Here is a 12,635-nt window from a genome sequence, read left to right on the forward strand (position 1 = left end):
TCGCTGATGAGTGGTGTTGAAATCCATCATAAACACAGAATCACCAGCATCATCACCCATTGGATGACAAATGACCTCTGTGTGGACAGCCAGACCATTGATTGGCTATTGAAGGTTGATATTTTTATTATTTTTGGCTCGTTTTTTTCTCTTTGCATTCTGTCACTGTCAGCTCCAACAAAATGACCAGTGCAGAACAATTAAGACCTATATTAAGGTCCAGCGAAATTCTCAACTGTCCTTCAATGAAAAATTAATGAAATGATATATTATTTTAAAAATAGATTACAAAAAATGATGGTCAAGATTGTGATAGCTTTTAAAAGAAAAATGGCAAATTCGAAGGAAGACAATGTAAAACAACTTACATAGACGAGGTGAAGGCTAGGGAGTCTGAATAGACGACCTAAAGGCCAGGGAATCTCCATAGACGAGCTGAAGCGGCAGGGAGTCTCCATAGACGAGCTGAAGCGGCAGGGAGTCTCCATAGACGAGCTGAAGCGATATAGATATAGATAAGCTGAAGGGAATCCTTCTTTAGATCCGGAGAAATCCCCCTATGGGTCCAGGGAAATCCCCATATGAGACCATGGGAATCTCCCTATGGACCCAAGGGGAATCTCCATGGACCCAGGAAATGGCCCTATGAACCCAGGGCATCTCCTAATGTATCCAGGGGAATGCCTCTATGGACCCAGGGGAATCCCCCGATGGACCCGGTGAAATCGCCCTATGGTCAGATTGTCGATATAGATGAGCTATAGGGCCAGGGAGTCGCTATAGATGACCCTTTTGGCCACAATTTCCTTCTTTGGATCCAGCTTTTCAAGAACCCTCTGGACCATCGGCATGTATTTTTAAAGAATCGTTTTTCAAGGACACCGGAGGCCATGGGCGTGAATTTTTAAAGAATAGCTTTTCAAGTACCCTTTAGGTCATAGGTGTGGATTTTTAAAGAATAGCTTTTTAAGTACCCTTTAGGCCATAGGTGTGGATTTTTAAAGAATAGCTTTTAAAGGACCCTTTAGGCCGTAGGCGTGGATTTTTAAAGAATATTTTTTCAAGGACCCTTTAGGCCGTAGGCGTGGATTTTTAAAGAATATTTTTTCAAGGACCCTTTAGGCCGTAGGCGTGGATTTTTAAAGAATATTTTTTCAAGGACCCTTTAGGCCGTAGGCGTGGATTTTTAAAGAATATTTTTTCAAGGACCCTTTAGGCCGTAGGCGTGGATTTTTAAAGAATATTTTTTCAAGGACCCTTTAGGCCGTAGGCGTGGATTTTTAAAGAATATTTTTTCAAGGACCCTTTAGGCCGTAGGCGTGGATTTTTAAAGAATATTTTTTCAAGGACCCTTTAGGCCGTAGGCGTGGATTTTTAAAGAATATTTTTTCAAGGACCCTTTAGGCCGTAGGCGTGGATTTTAAAGAATATTTTTTCAAGGACCCTTTAGGCCGTAGGCGTGGATTTTTAAAGAATATTTTTTCAAGGACCCTTTAGGCCGTAGGCGTGGATTTTTAAAGAATATTTTTTCAAGGACCCTTTAGGCCGTAGGCGTGGATTTTTAAAGAATATTTTTTCAAGGACCCTTTAGGCCGTAGGCGTGGATTTTTAAAGAATATTTTTTCAAGGACCCTTTAGGCCGTAGGCGTGGATTTTTAAAGAATATTTTTTCAAGGACCCTTTAGGCCGTAGGCGTGGATTTTTAAAGAATATTTTTTCAAGGACCCTTTAGGCCGTAGGCGTGGATTTTCAATTATAACTTTTCAAGGACCCTTTATTCCATAGGCGTGGATTTTTAAAGAATAGCGTTTCAAGGACCCTTTCAGGCCATAGGCGTGGATTTAAAGAATAGCGTTTCAAGGGCCCTTTCAGGCCATAGGCGTGGATTTAAAAAATAATCAAGGATTCCTTAGGCCATAGGCGTGGATTTAAAACATAATCAAGGATTCCTTAGGCCATAGGCGTGGATTTAAAAAAAATTCAAGGATTCCTTAGGCCATAAGCCTGGATTTTTTTAAATATTTTTAAGGCGTCAATAGGCGTCAACTTTTAAAAAATATTTTTCAATGACCTAAAATCAAGAAGCGTGGACTTTTAAAGAATATTTTTTCAAGGACGATCAAATCCATAAGCTTGCATTTTTAAAGAATATTTTTTCAGTCTCTGATGTATCTCGCAGGGATTCCAACTCCGACTAATATAACGTTATTTATAAATATGTTCATCTGTATACCAACATATTGCAGAACATGCAATTAAAATTCCCACACACACACCTATCTGCAATATCTAAAAATAGAAACTCAATTAATAACAACAATACACCATATTGTCACTGACAGTTGCTCCATTATGATGCCGACAATTTGTCACATAAATGAAGTTGCATCATTTTCGTATTCTTCGAAGTCTTCGTCGTTTTTTGGGTGGTGATAAATTGAAATTGGGAAATATTGTCAAGAAACATGCAATGCTACGGCATTTAATTGCTTCCTCATTCGCAGGGCCGACCACCCGTTGTCATTGTTTGGCTGGCGTATAAGTGTTATTATTTTGATTGTCGCCCATTAATCATACGCACCAAATAACAAAGATTTTTTTGCAATTTCCTGAAAAGTAAAAGCAACCTCTTTCATGCCCATAACACACACACACACACATTTCTAAACAATGGGGAAAAGCAATTTAGTGATATATACTGATATGTATGTATGTATGTATGTATGTATGTTTTTATATACTTATTTATATACACGTTGTTACAAACATGATAAAAATGCCCAATTAAATTAAATGATCACAAATTTCGATTTGACAGTTTCGAGGCCATAAAAGCGCAGGAACAACAACTCTAACTCATTCTTTATCCACTCTATCGCCACAAAAGACACGCAAACACTGTCAATAGTTTGTTGCCTAACCAAAATGGAAAAAAAAAAAGAGAAAGAAAAAGAAAACTATTGCCTTAGTAGGCAAAGATGTCGAAGAACACAACAGCAGATATGTCTACATGTTAACTTGGTTTTTTTCGGGCCATTTATTCCATGGGTAATTTTGTGGTCGTTTGTGATACCCTTCACCTGGCAGGATAGACAACACGATTTACTTTCATGCAGGTTGATTTTTGGCCTTGAAAAAAGTTTTCAATAAAAATAAACTTTCTTGCTAGAAAGTTATGGAATATCAACTGATTTAAATGTTGTTGTCCGAAAGCTTTTCAATAATTCTTACAAAATTTGCGATGCTGGGACATAATGTCTATAAAAATAAAATCAGAAGAATAAAACAAATGTTCTGTTAAACAATATAAATAAAATTAATTTCTTTGGGAACACACGTCCCTTAAAATAATTGTGGTCAAGAGTTCCTTTAAATGTTTTGTTTTTTAATAATCTTTAATAAACTTTAATCAAATGCAAGATTTTGCACGATTGATACAATCAGAAGGTGCTTACAAAAATGTTTCAAAAATCTAATGTTATTTTCATCAGAAGAACCTAGAAAATCGTTAAAGAAATCCAAAGAAAATACTATTTATTTTTTTTTTAAGAAATCTGAATTATTTGGTCAGGAGTTCGTTAAAAAAAATTTTCATGAAAAAGTTGCTTAATAATATCCACATTTTTTTAGTAAAGAAGAATTCGAAAAAAAAAATTGGCTAAAAATATATGATTCTTTGATGAGAAATCTTCAAAATTCACGACTTTGGATAAAAGGTCTTTGAAAAGAAATTATTGGGTTGATGGCCACATGGAAAAAACTCCGTGGAAATATATACGATTTTAGGAAAGGGGAGCGTTGCCTAAGGATTATTTTTAACAATCGTTGATAATTAAATAATCTATAGGTTTCTGATCAAGAAACTCTTTACAAATATCTGTATGAATCCACGATTTTTAGGACGATTAAGATGGACAAATTTTCTGTAAAAAAATTTTGAGAAGGGGGTTGTTGAAAACAAAATCAAGATTTATGTATAAGAGGACATTGGATAGTATACAGTTAGGAATACAACTGTAAACGTGATTTATAGTCAGAATGTCCTTAGTTGTTTAATTCACTATTTTTTCCAAAATTGCTTATAGTTTATTAAGAGAGAGGGCCGATTATTTGTCATAGAAATAATTTTCTTTCCAAATTCCACTGTCATTAGTACAGAGGTCCTTGAAAATTCACTATTATTCATCTGATGACCAAAGAGAATATAAATCCTTAAAAGAGGGAAGTCTATAATAAGAATTTCTTAAAAATACGTGACTTTTGCATGGGAGGTTCTGGAAAGTAACTTTTACATATTGCTGATTATCGATCAAAATATCCGAGAAAAAATTTTCGATTTTTTTGTCTATATGGAAATTTTATAAAAAAATGATTTTTCTTACAAAGGTGCTTAACGTTCCCCAGCAGAAGGTCAGAAAAGGTCAGGAGTCCAAGAATGTGGTTTCTGAAAAGTCCACAATTTACTCTTATGTTGTCCTGACAATTTTCATAATTTGTTTGATTTTGTTTTTAGATATTTTCTTTATTTGGAGGATTTATTATTCAGGAGGTCCCCTAAAAATTGCTTTCTAGACAATCGGCAACTTTCGGAAAGGAAGTCCTTGAATATTAATTCCTAGAAATTCACAATTTTTTCAGCGGGAGCTTTTTGAAAAATATCTCAAAAAATAATGATTATCTATTGACCAAAAAGTATTTTAAAATAGCAGATTTTTGGACCGGAGGACCATGATAATATTTCTAAAAACAATCTTATGATAAATAAATAATATAAATACAATTTTTTGTAGAAAGATCCTTGAAAAATATTTCTTTAAAAATCCACTAATTTTTGGCATTGGAAATCTTCTACATGTTCCGAAATTTGGCCCCAGTAAACAAGTCAGCGAATCATAGAAAATTAATCATTGAACAAATTTAAATTTCCGTCGGGAGGCTTTAGAAAAATAAATAACGAAATTAATATGGAAATTGTTATTAAAAATTCAATTTTTTGTCGAAAGGTCTTTGAAAAATATTATTTATTTTTTTTTTTTTTTTTGGATTTTTGCTGAAAAGTTTTCTACATATACCTAAAAGCTCAATGAATTTTGGTTAGGATGTGCTTAGAAAAATCTTCTCAAAAATCCGTGTTTGTGAACACTAGGTCCTAGAAACAATTTAATAAATATGTTGTGTTTGGTCAGGAGGTCCTTGAAAAAATATCTTTACAAACATGATTTCTCTGCGTCAGGATAAGAATTTCTAAAACAAAACCGATCTTTAGCTTAAAAACAATATTTTGACGGTCTCCTTAAAAAATCGAATTTTTTTGTCCAGAAATCTATGTAATCAATGAGTTTATGCATAACCTAGAAGAAGATAGTTGAAAAAATATATCTTAAAGTAATCCATTTTTTTTGCGTCAGGAGGTTTGAAAAGAAGTTGTCTCTAAAATATTCATGATTTTTTATCAACAAGTCCTCGAAAAGATTTAAGAGTTTCTGTCTGTAGATCTATAAAATCTGGATGTCCTTACAAAAATATTACGTTTTTAAAAATTTTTGGTCAGGAAAATCTTAAAAGCACGCAATTGTTGGTCAGAACATCGTTGAATACAATTCCTAAAAATTCACAATTTTTACGCCGGGAGCTGTTTGAAAAATATCTCTAAAAAAATACGCGATTATCTTTTGACCAAAAATTGTTTAAAAATAGCAAATTTTTGGTCCGGAGGTCCATGAAAAAAAAAAAAAAAACAAACTTATGACACCCCAAACCCATAGGGTTCTAGTGTATAAATAAAATTTTTGGTAGAAAGATCCTAGAAGAATATTTCTTAAAAAAAATCCACTAATTTTTGGAATGGGATTCCTCTACAAGTTCTGAAATATGGCCCAGTAAACAGGTCAGTGAATCATAGAAAAATTGTTCATTCAACAAATTTAAATTTCCGTTGGGAGTCTTTTTAAAAGTCCTTGAATAAAATTTCCAAAAACTCACGATTTACTTCGATTTCTTCTGTCCAAAAAATATTAAAAAATAGCAGCTTGAGGTTCATAAAAATATATACTTAAAAACACTATTTTTTGGTAGAAAGATCCTTGAAGAATAATTAAAAAAACTTAATTTTTGGAATGGAAATCTTCTACACTTTCTTGGTCCCAGAAACAGGCCAGGGAATTATAAAAGTATTGTTTATTTTGTTGTTGCAAAATGGTCAGGCTTATCCCTTTATTGTTGTTTTTATAAAAACAACGTTTGTTTATTAGCGGAGAACGATGGTAATGTTTACCAGGGGGTAAGGCAGGGAATACCTAGGTTTCGGAAAGAGCCACCAATCCTCATCAGTTCCCTTGTCTTTGTCTGGGATATTCTCCCCAGAAGTTATTTTAAAAATAACTTCTATGACAAAAAACATTTTTTACCCAAGTGACGAGATCGTAAGCTCAATAGAAGAGGAACCAAAGAATTATATAAAACTAAAATTCTTTTGGAAAGTCTTCTAAATCTTACAACCGCACTTATAAACATTTTCATCTTTCTCCACTTACATGGTTATGCTACTTCGTTCAGGTTGAACGAAAGCATAACAAGTGGAGAAAGATGAAAATGTTTATAAGTGCGGTTGTAAGACTTTCTTTCTTTTTTTTCATTGCAAACATCCATTAAAAACCAATTTTTTTGTCGATTCCATGCAAATATTTTCAAAAAAAAAACTTTTTTTTGTTTAAAAAAATCCACGATTTTAAGCCCGGAAAAATCCAAATCCGCCATCTCTGAAAAAACGAGGTTTTGAGAAAAATAAAATTAAGGTTCTTGAAATTTTCTTTAAAGAATCCACGATTTTTTGGCCAGTTCAGAAAAAATCCTCAATTTTTTCTTAAATCCCATCAATTTACATAACACAGGATTCCTTAATTTTTCGTATTAAAAAAGGTCCTTAAAATTTGGTCTATTAAATCAAAAATTTTTTTGAAAAAATATGAACGATTTCCTTAAAGAAACAGCCTCGAAAATGTACAATTTTTAGCACGATGGTCAAAAAAAATTACTTTATATATTGTTAAGGAGGTTCTTGAAAATCTATATCTATAAAAGAGGAAAATGTTTGTACGTTTGTTTGTTTGTTTGTTTGTTTGTTTGTTTGTAATTTATGGACTCGAAAACTGCTGAATAGATTTTTCTGAAAATTTCCATATATACTGCAACATCGCCTGAAAGTAACATAGGCTATATACATTTTTGAATTTCCACTTGGAACTGGAGATATAGCATCAGAATCGGAGGTACCTCCCAAAAATTTAGATTTTATATGCACATATCTATTGATCGGTTAAAGATACAGTCTCCAAATTTGGAATGTGTAACGGAATTTGGAACAAAAATAAGTTTGCTAAATTATATTGTAATCGGTTCAGATTTGGATATAGCTCCCATATATATTTTCGACCGATTTCGTTCATTTGATGCCTCAAACACAATATGAATGTTCGATTCCAATGAAATTTGGAATATGTGACGGGATTTGATCCGAAAATAAATTTGTCAAATTATATTGAAATCGGTTCAGATTTGAATATAGCTCCCATATATATTTTCGGCCGATTTCAAGCATTTGATGCACCAAACATGCTATGTATCCCCAATTTCAATGAAATTTGAAACGTGTGATAGATTTTATCTAAAAAAATTTATTTCCCAAATTATATTGAAATCGGTTCAGATTTGGATATAGCTCCCATATACATTTTCGGCCGATTTCATGTGATTGGTGGACCAAACAAGATATGTATGTCCAAATTTAATGAAATTTAAAATAAGTAACGGAATCGGGAGCAAAAATGAATTTTTCAAATTATATTGAAATCGGTTCCGATTTGGATATAGCTCCCATATATATTTTCGACCGATTTCATGTATTTGATGCACCAAACACGCTATGTATCTCTAATTTCAATGAAATTTGAAATGTGTAGCGGAAATTAAAACAAATATACATTTGTCAAATTATATTAAAATCGGTTCAGATTTGGATATAGCTCTCATATATATTTTCGACCGATTTCATGTATTTTATGCACCATACACGATATGTATGTTCGATTTCCAAGAATTTTGGAATATGTAACGGGATTTTGATTAGAAAATAAATTAGTCAAATTATATTAAAATCGGTTCAGATTTGGATATAGCTCCCATATATATTATCCGCCGATTTCACATATTTGATGCACATTTGACAAATTATATTCAAATACGCTCAGATGTGATTATAGCCCCATATATATACTCAGCCGATTTCACATATTTGATGCACCCAAAGCGAGAGAGACAAAATCTGGCACCAGCAAAAATTGCACAATTATATTGAAATCAGTTGAGGTTTGGATATAGCTAACATATATATTTCGGCCGATTTCATACATATTATGCACCAAACACGATATATATGACCGATTCCAATGAAATTCAGAATGTGTGGCGGAATTTTGTTATAATAATAAATGTGATAAATTAATTGGAAATTAGTTAAGATTTGGATATAGCTCCCATATATATATTCTCGGCCGATTTCACATATTTGACGCACCAATTTCAATTAAATATGAAAGGTGTGGCGGAGTTTGGTGTAAAAGTAATTTTTTTTAAATTATATTTAAATCGGATCAGATTGGGATATGATTTTAATAAGAACCATTGACCCACAACGCCTTAGGCTAACACTAAAAAACAACACAACAATTTACTTGAAGTACGCTTATTACGGCGAAGTATGTTGCTATCTCGAATTCACTACTTGCAATAGAAATGCCACTCTACTTAAAAAAAATGCAGTTTCCTGCACGCTTGGTATTTGCTATGAAATAAATAAATCCAAAGGACAAACCCTTCGTGTATGCATGTCATGTTACTGCTTTTGTAATGATTTTGTTTATTAACGCATTAAATTAGTGCAATATTTTTTTTAATTTTTAAATTTGTTTTTCTTTATCCAACATATATTCGTAAATAAAATTTTGAATGCATATAAAATCAAAAGGGGTAGCGAAGCGCACCGGGTTCAGCTAGTAATCCTTATAAAATCCACCATTTTTGTTTCGTGAAAATATTTAAATTCAAATATTCTTAAAGCGCTTTAGATTTGTATATCCAAGGGTCCTTAACATTTGTTTAAATAAAATCCTGGACTGGACTCCTAGCCATGAAGTCCTACTGGAAAAATATTTAGAAAATCTTAGTAAGTAAAATAAAATTATAATCTTTATCCTCTGTAGGGGTACTTTTTAAAGTATAAATATAGGGAATCTCCAAGTTTGGAATATTTCTGGTACCTCTTTGTACCTGTATACATTAATTAAGGATAAGGTATCACCTGGTCGGTTAAACCACCATTTTTTCATAGTTTTCAGTTTCTTCCATCTGTTTTGGTACGATTATGGAAGGAAGTTTTGCTAGCCTATTTTGGCGATTTGTCGTATGGGATATATGATTTTTTTTTTCATTGTCTCTTTACTTCTCATTCGTGGTTTTCATTGTTGTTTTACACGGCTGTTTTGTAGACAGTGTTGTTGGTGTTACTAATTTTTGTTGTTTTACTCTCCTTTCTGTCTTCTCTATTTGCATGGCTTGCTGTCGTTTGTTGTTGTCACATTTGTACCTTTGTTAGCCTTCGTCCATCCATTGTTCTTTCTCCTCCTTGTTCTCCCTTCTCCATGTCGTTCTATCTCTTTCACACAGGATTCTGTTTTAATCCGATAAAAGCTCGTGTTGTAAATACATGGGATAATAAATTTTCATGTGACAAGGACATACTTTGTGCTACGTTGTATTGTTGCAAACATAAGCAGACAAATATCCGTAAACACTAAGAACAACAAGAATAACAGCAGTGGCAGTGGTAGGAACAATAACAACAAGAACAGGAACAATATTCATATGGACATAGATAGACAGGACTAGGGTAATGATAAAAATATGAAAATGTATATGTATATGTAATGGTTTAGGGTTATGAAATAGGATAGAGTTGTGCCAATCTGGTTCGATCGAGATAACTATTTCAATGTCTAGTTCCTTGGACTTCGGTCGTTTGTATGACAACTCTGCGTATGAGTGATATGAAATTTATGAAATCGCTCATACGTTCACCAACTGGTGTACTGATCTGTGAAATAGATTGACACAACTCCAAAAAAGGGACCCGATTTTAAAACCTTATCCTTGGGTAGAAAATGGTCAATTGGTAGATTATATTAGGGATATGTCCACATGAGTAGAAAATAAAATATTTACCTTTTTTTTCAAAGTTAACAGGACATTAAAAAATATGGTTCAATCTGACCTATTTATACCCTACACCACATAGTGGTAAGGGTGTTATGTCTTTGGGCATTTGTTTGTAACAGGCAAAAGGAAACGAGATAGACCCATAGTTCCTTTTTTTTCTGAGTCCAATTATGCATGTCCGTCCGTCGGCCTGTCCATGTATTTTTGTGAACAAAGTACAGTTCGCATTTATTTCCCGATCAAGATCAAATTTTGCACAAATCACAAAACCCTATTGAAATTCGAGATAATCTTTAAAAATTTAGATATAACTCCCATATATATCTTCGTCCGATTTGCCTTTTATTGAGCACCAGACGTGTAACATCAGCCCGAATAGTAGGGAATTTTGCACACACAACCAAATTAGGACTGAAAATAAATATGCCAAATTTAATCGAAATCGGTTCAGACATAGCTATAGCTCCCATACATATTGTTCATCCGATTTGTTATTTTAGTCCTCCGCAGCCGTAACATGCACTCTGTAACAACAATATTTGGGGAAATATATCAAATACTGCTCAGAAATACCTTTGCTAAATTTTATCGAAATCGGTTCGTATTTGGATATACCTCCCATATATAACTTCGTCCGATTTACATTTTATTGTGAACCAAACGTCTAATATTTGCCCAAATGGGAAGAAATTTGGCACTTATGACCGAATTGAGTCTAGAAACAAGTACATCGAATTCGGAGAAAATATATACAGGATGAGATGAAAAAAACTGCAACCAACTTCATATTGCTGTCATTTCTAAGCCACGTGTCCGACACCTATTAAAATTATTCCAGTGACATCGTACAGAAGTTTTTTGGTGAAAATTTCCCAGAAAAAAAAAATTTCGGGATGGAACTCAAGCGTGATAGTGTGATTTCTGTATATTTGGCTGGAAAACCACAAGTGGCTATCGTTAGAGCACTCCAGCATTTAAATGTGAATAAATCTTTTCCTTCTCGTACCATCGCTCGTTATCGTGATACTGGTAGCGTAGCCCGACGTCAAGTGGAGTGGAAGTGGACGGAAGAAAACACCATCAACATCAGCAGAAATGGTTCGAAAAGTAAAGAAGCGACTTTATCGAAACCCGCGTGGCAGTGGCCAAAAATGACTCGTGAGCTGAACATATCGCAATATTGAAAAATGAGCTCGGGGTAAATATTCGCTATATTACATTCGGCAAATATTGAAAAATGAGCTCGGGGTAAAGCCATTGAAATTCCAAAAATTGCAAGAACTTACACCGCAACAGAAAGAATATAAAATAGACTCACAAAAGCTAAAGAGTTGCTTCGCTTGACCGAAAGTGGTAAACTGGCGAACTTGATTTCCTCCAATGAGAAAACATTTTGACCGTGTTTGCTTACCAAAGAGGTCAGCTGAAAATGTGCACCTTCGGCTGGCCACCAGAACTCAAGCGCCGGCCATGGTGATGGTGTGGGCCGCCATAACAGCAGATGGTCGCTCTCCGCTTCTATTAATCGACCGTGGCATCAGAATAAATGCCGAATATTATCGCGAAAATATTCTGGAGGGTGTATTAAAGCCTTGGGCACGCAAACATTTTTTTCGCAGACCTTGAACTTTCAAACAGGACACAGCATCATCACCCAAGCTTAGAATAGCCACCAAAATCTCCGGATACCAATCCGTCGGACTATTGAGTTTGGAGTATTTTAGAAAGCAAGGTTGGCACTAAAAAATTCCAAAGTGTCAATCACCTCAAGCAAGCTCTTCCCCGGAAATGGTCCAAAATTCGGCGGAGCAACATTCGGGCAGCGTGTGAAGGTCTCATTGGCCGTTTGAAAGCCATAATTCGTGCCAAAGGTGATCAATTCGAACAAATCTAAACTTATTCTAAAATTTGATGCTATTTCCGACCTTTTTTGATTTCATTCAATAAAATTAAAAAAATTGTAAAAATTATGGCGTTTGACTTTGTTGCTGTTTTTTAATCTCACCCTGTATATACAACCCATTTCTGGTTAATTGTGTACCAAATGGCGAATATCAGTCCAAATGTCCTGAATTTTGTACCATCCGACCGAATTCATTTTAGAAGCTAATACATTAAATTTAATGAAAATCGGTTCAGATATAGCTATAGCTCCCATATATATGCTTTTTCCGATTTAAGGTTTAAGTCCCTATCACTAGTAATATGCTCTTCGCAACAATGATATTTGTGGTAGTAGATATCTTATAGAGCTCGGAAATACCTTTGCCAAATTTATATCGAGATCGGCTCAGATCTGGCTATAACTCCCATATATATCCTTAACCCGATGTCAGGTCTATTGTGGAAAAAAAATCTAATATCAG

Source organism: Musca domestica, unplaced genomic scaffold (assembly GCF_030504385.1).
Source record: "Musca domestica strain aabys unplaced genomic scaffold, Musca_domestica.polishedcontigs.V.1.1 352, whole genome shotgun sequence".
In the NCBI taxonomy this organism is placed as follows: Eukaryota; Metazoa; Arthropoda; class Insecta; order Diptera; family Muscidae; genus Musca; species Musca domestica.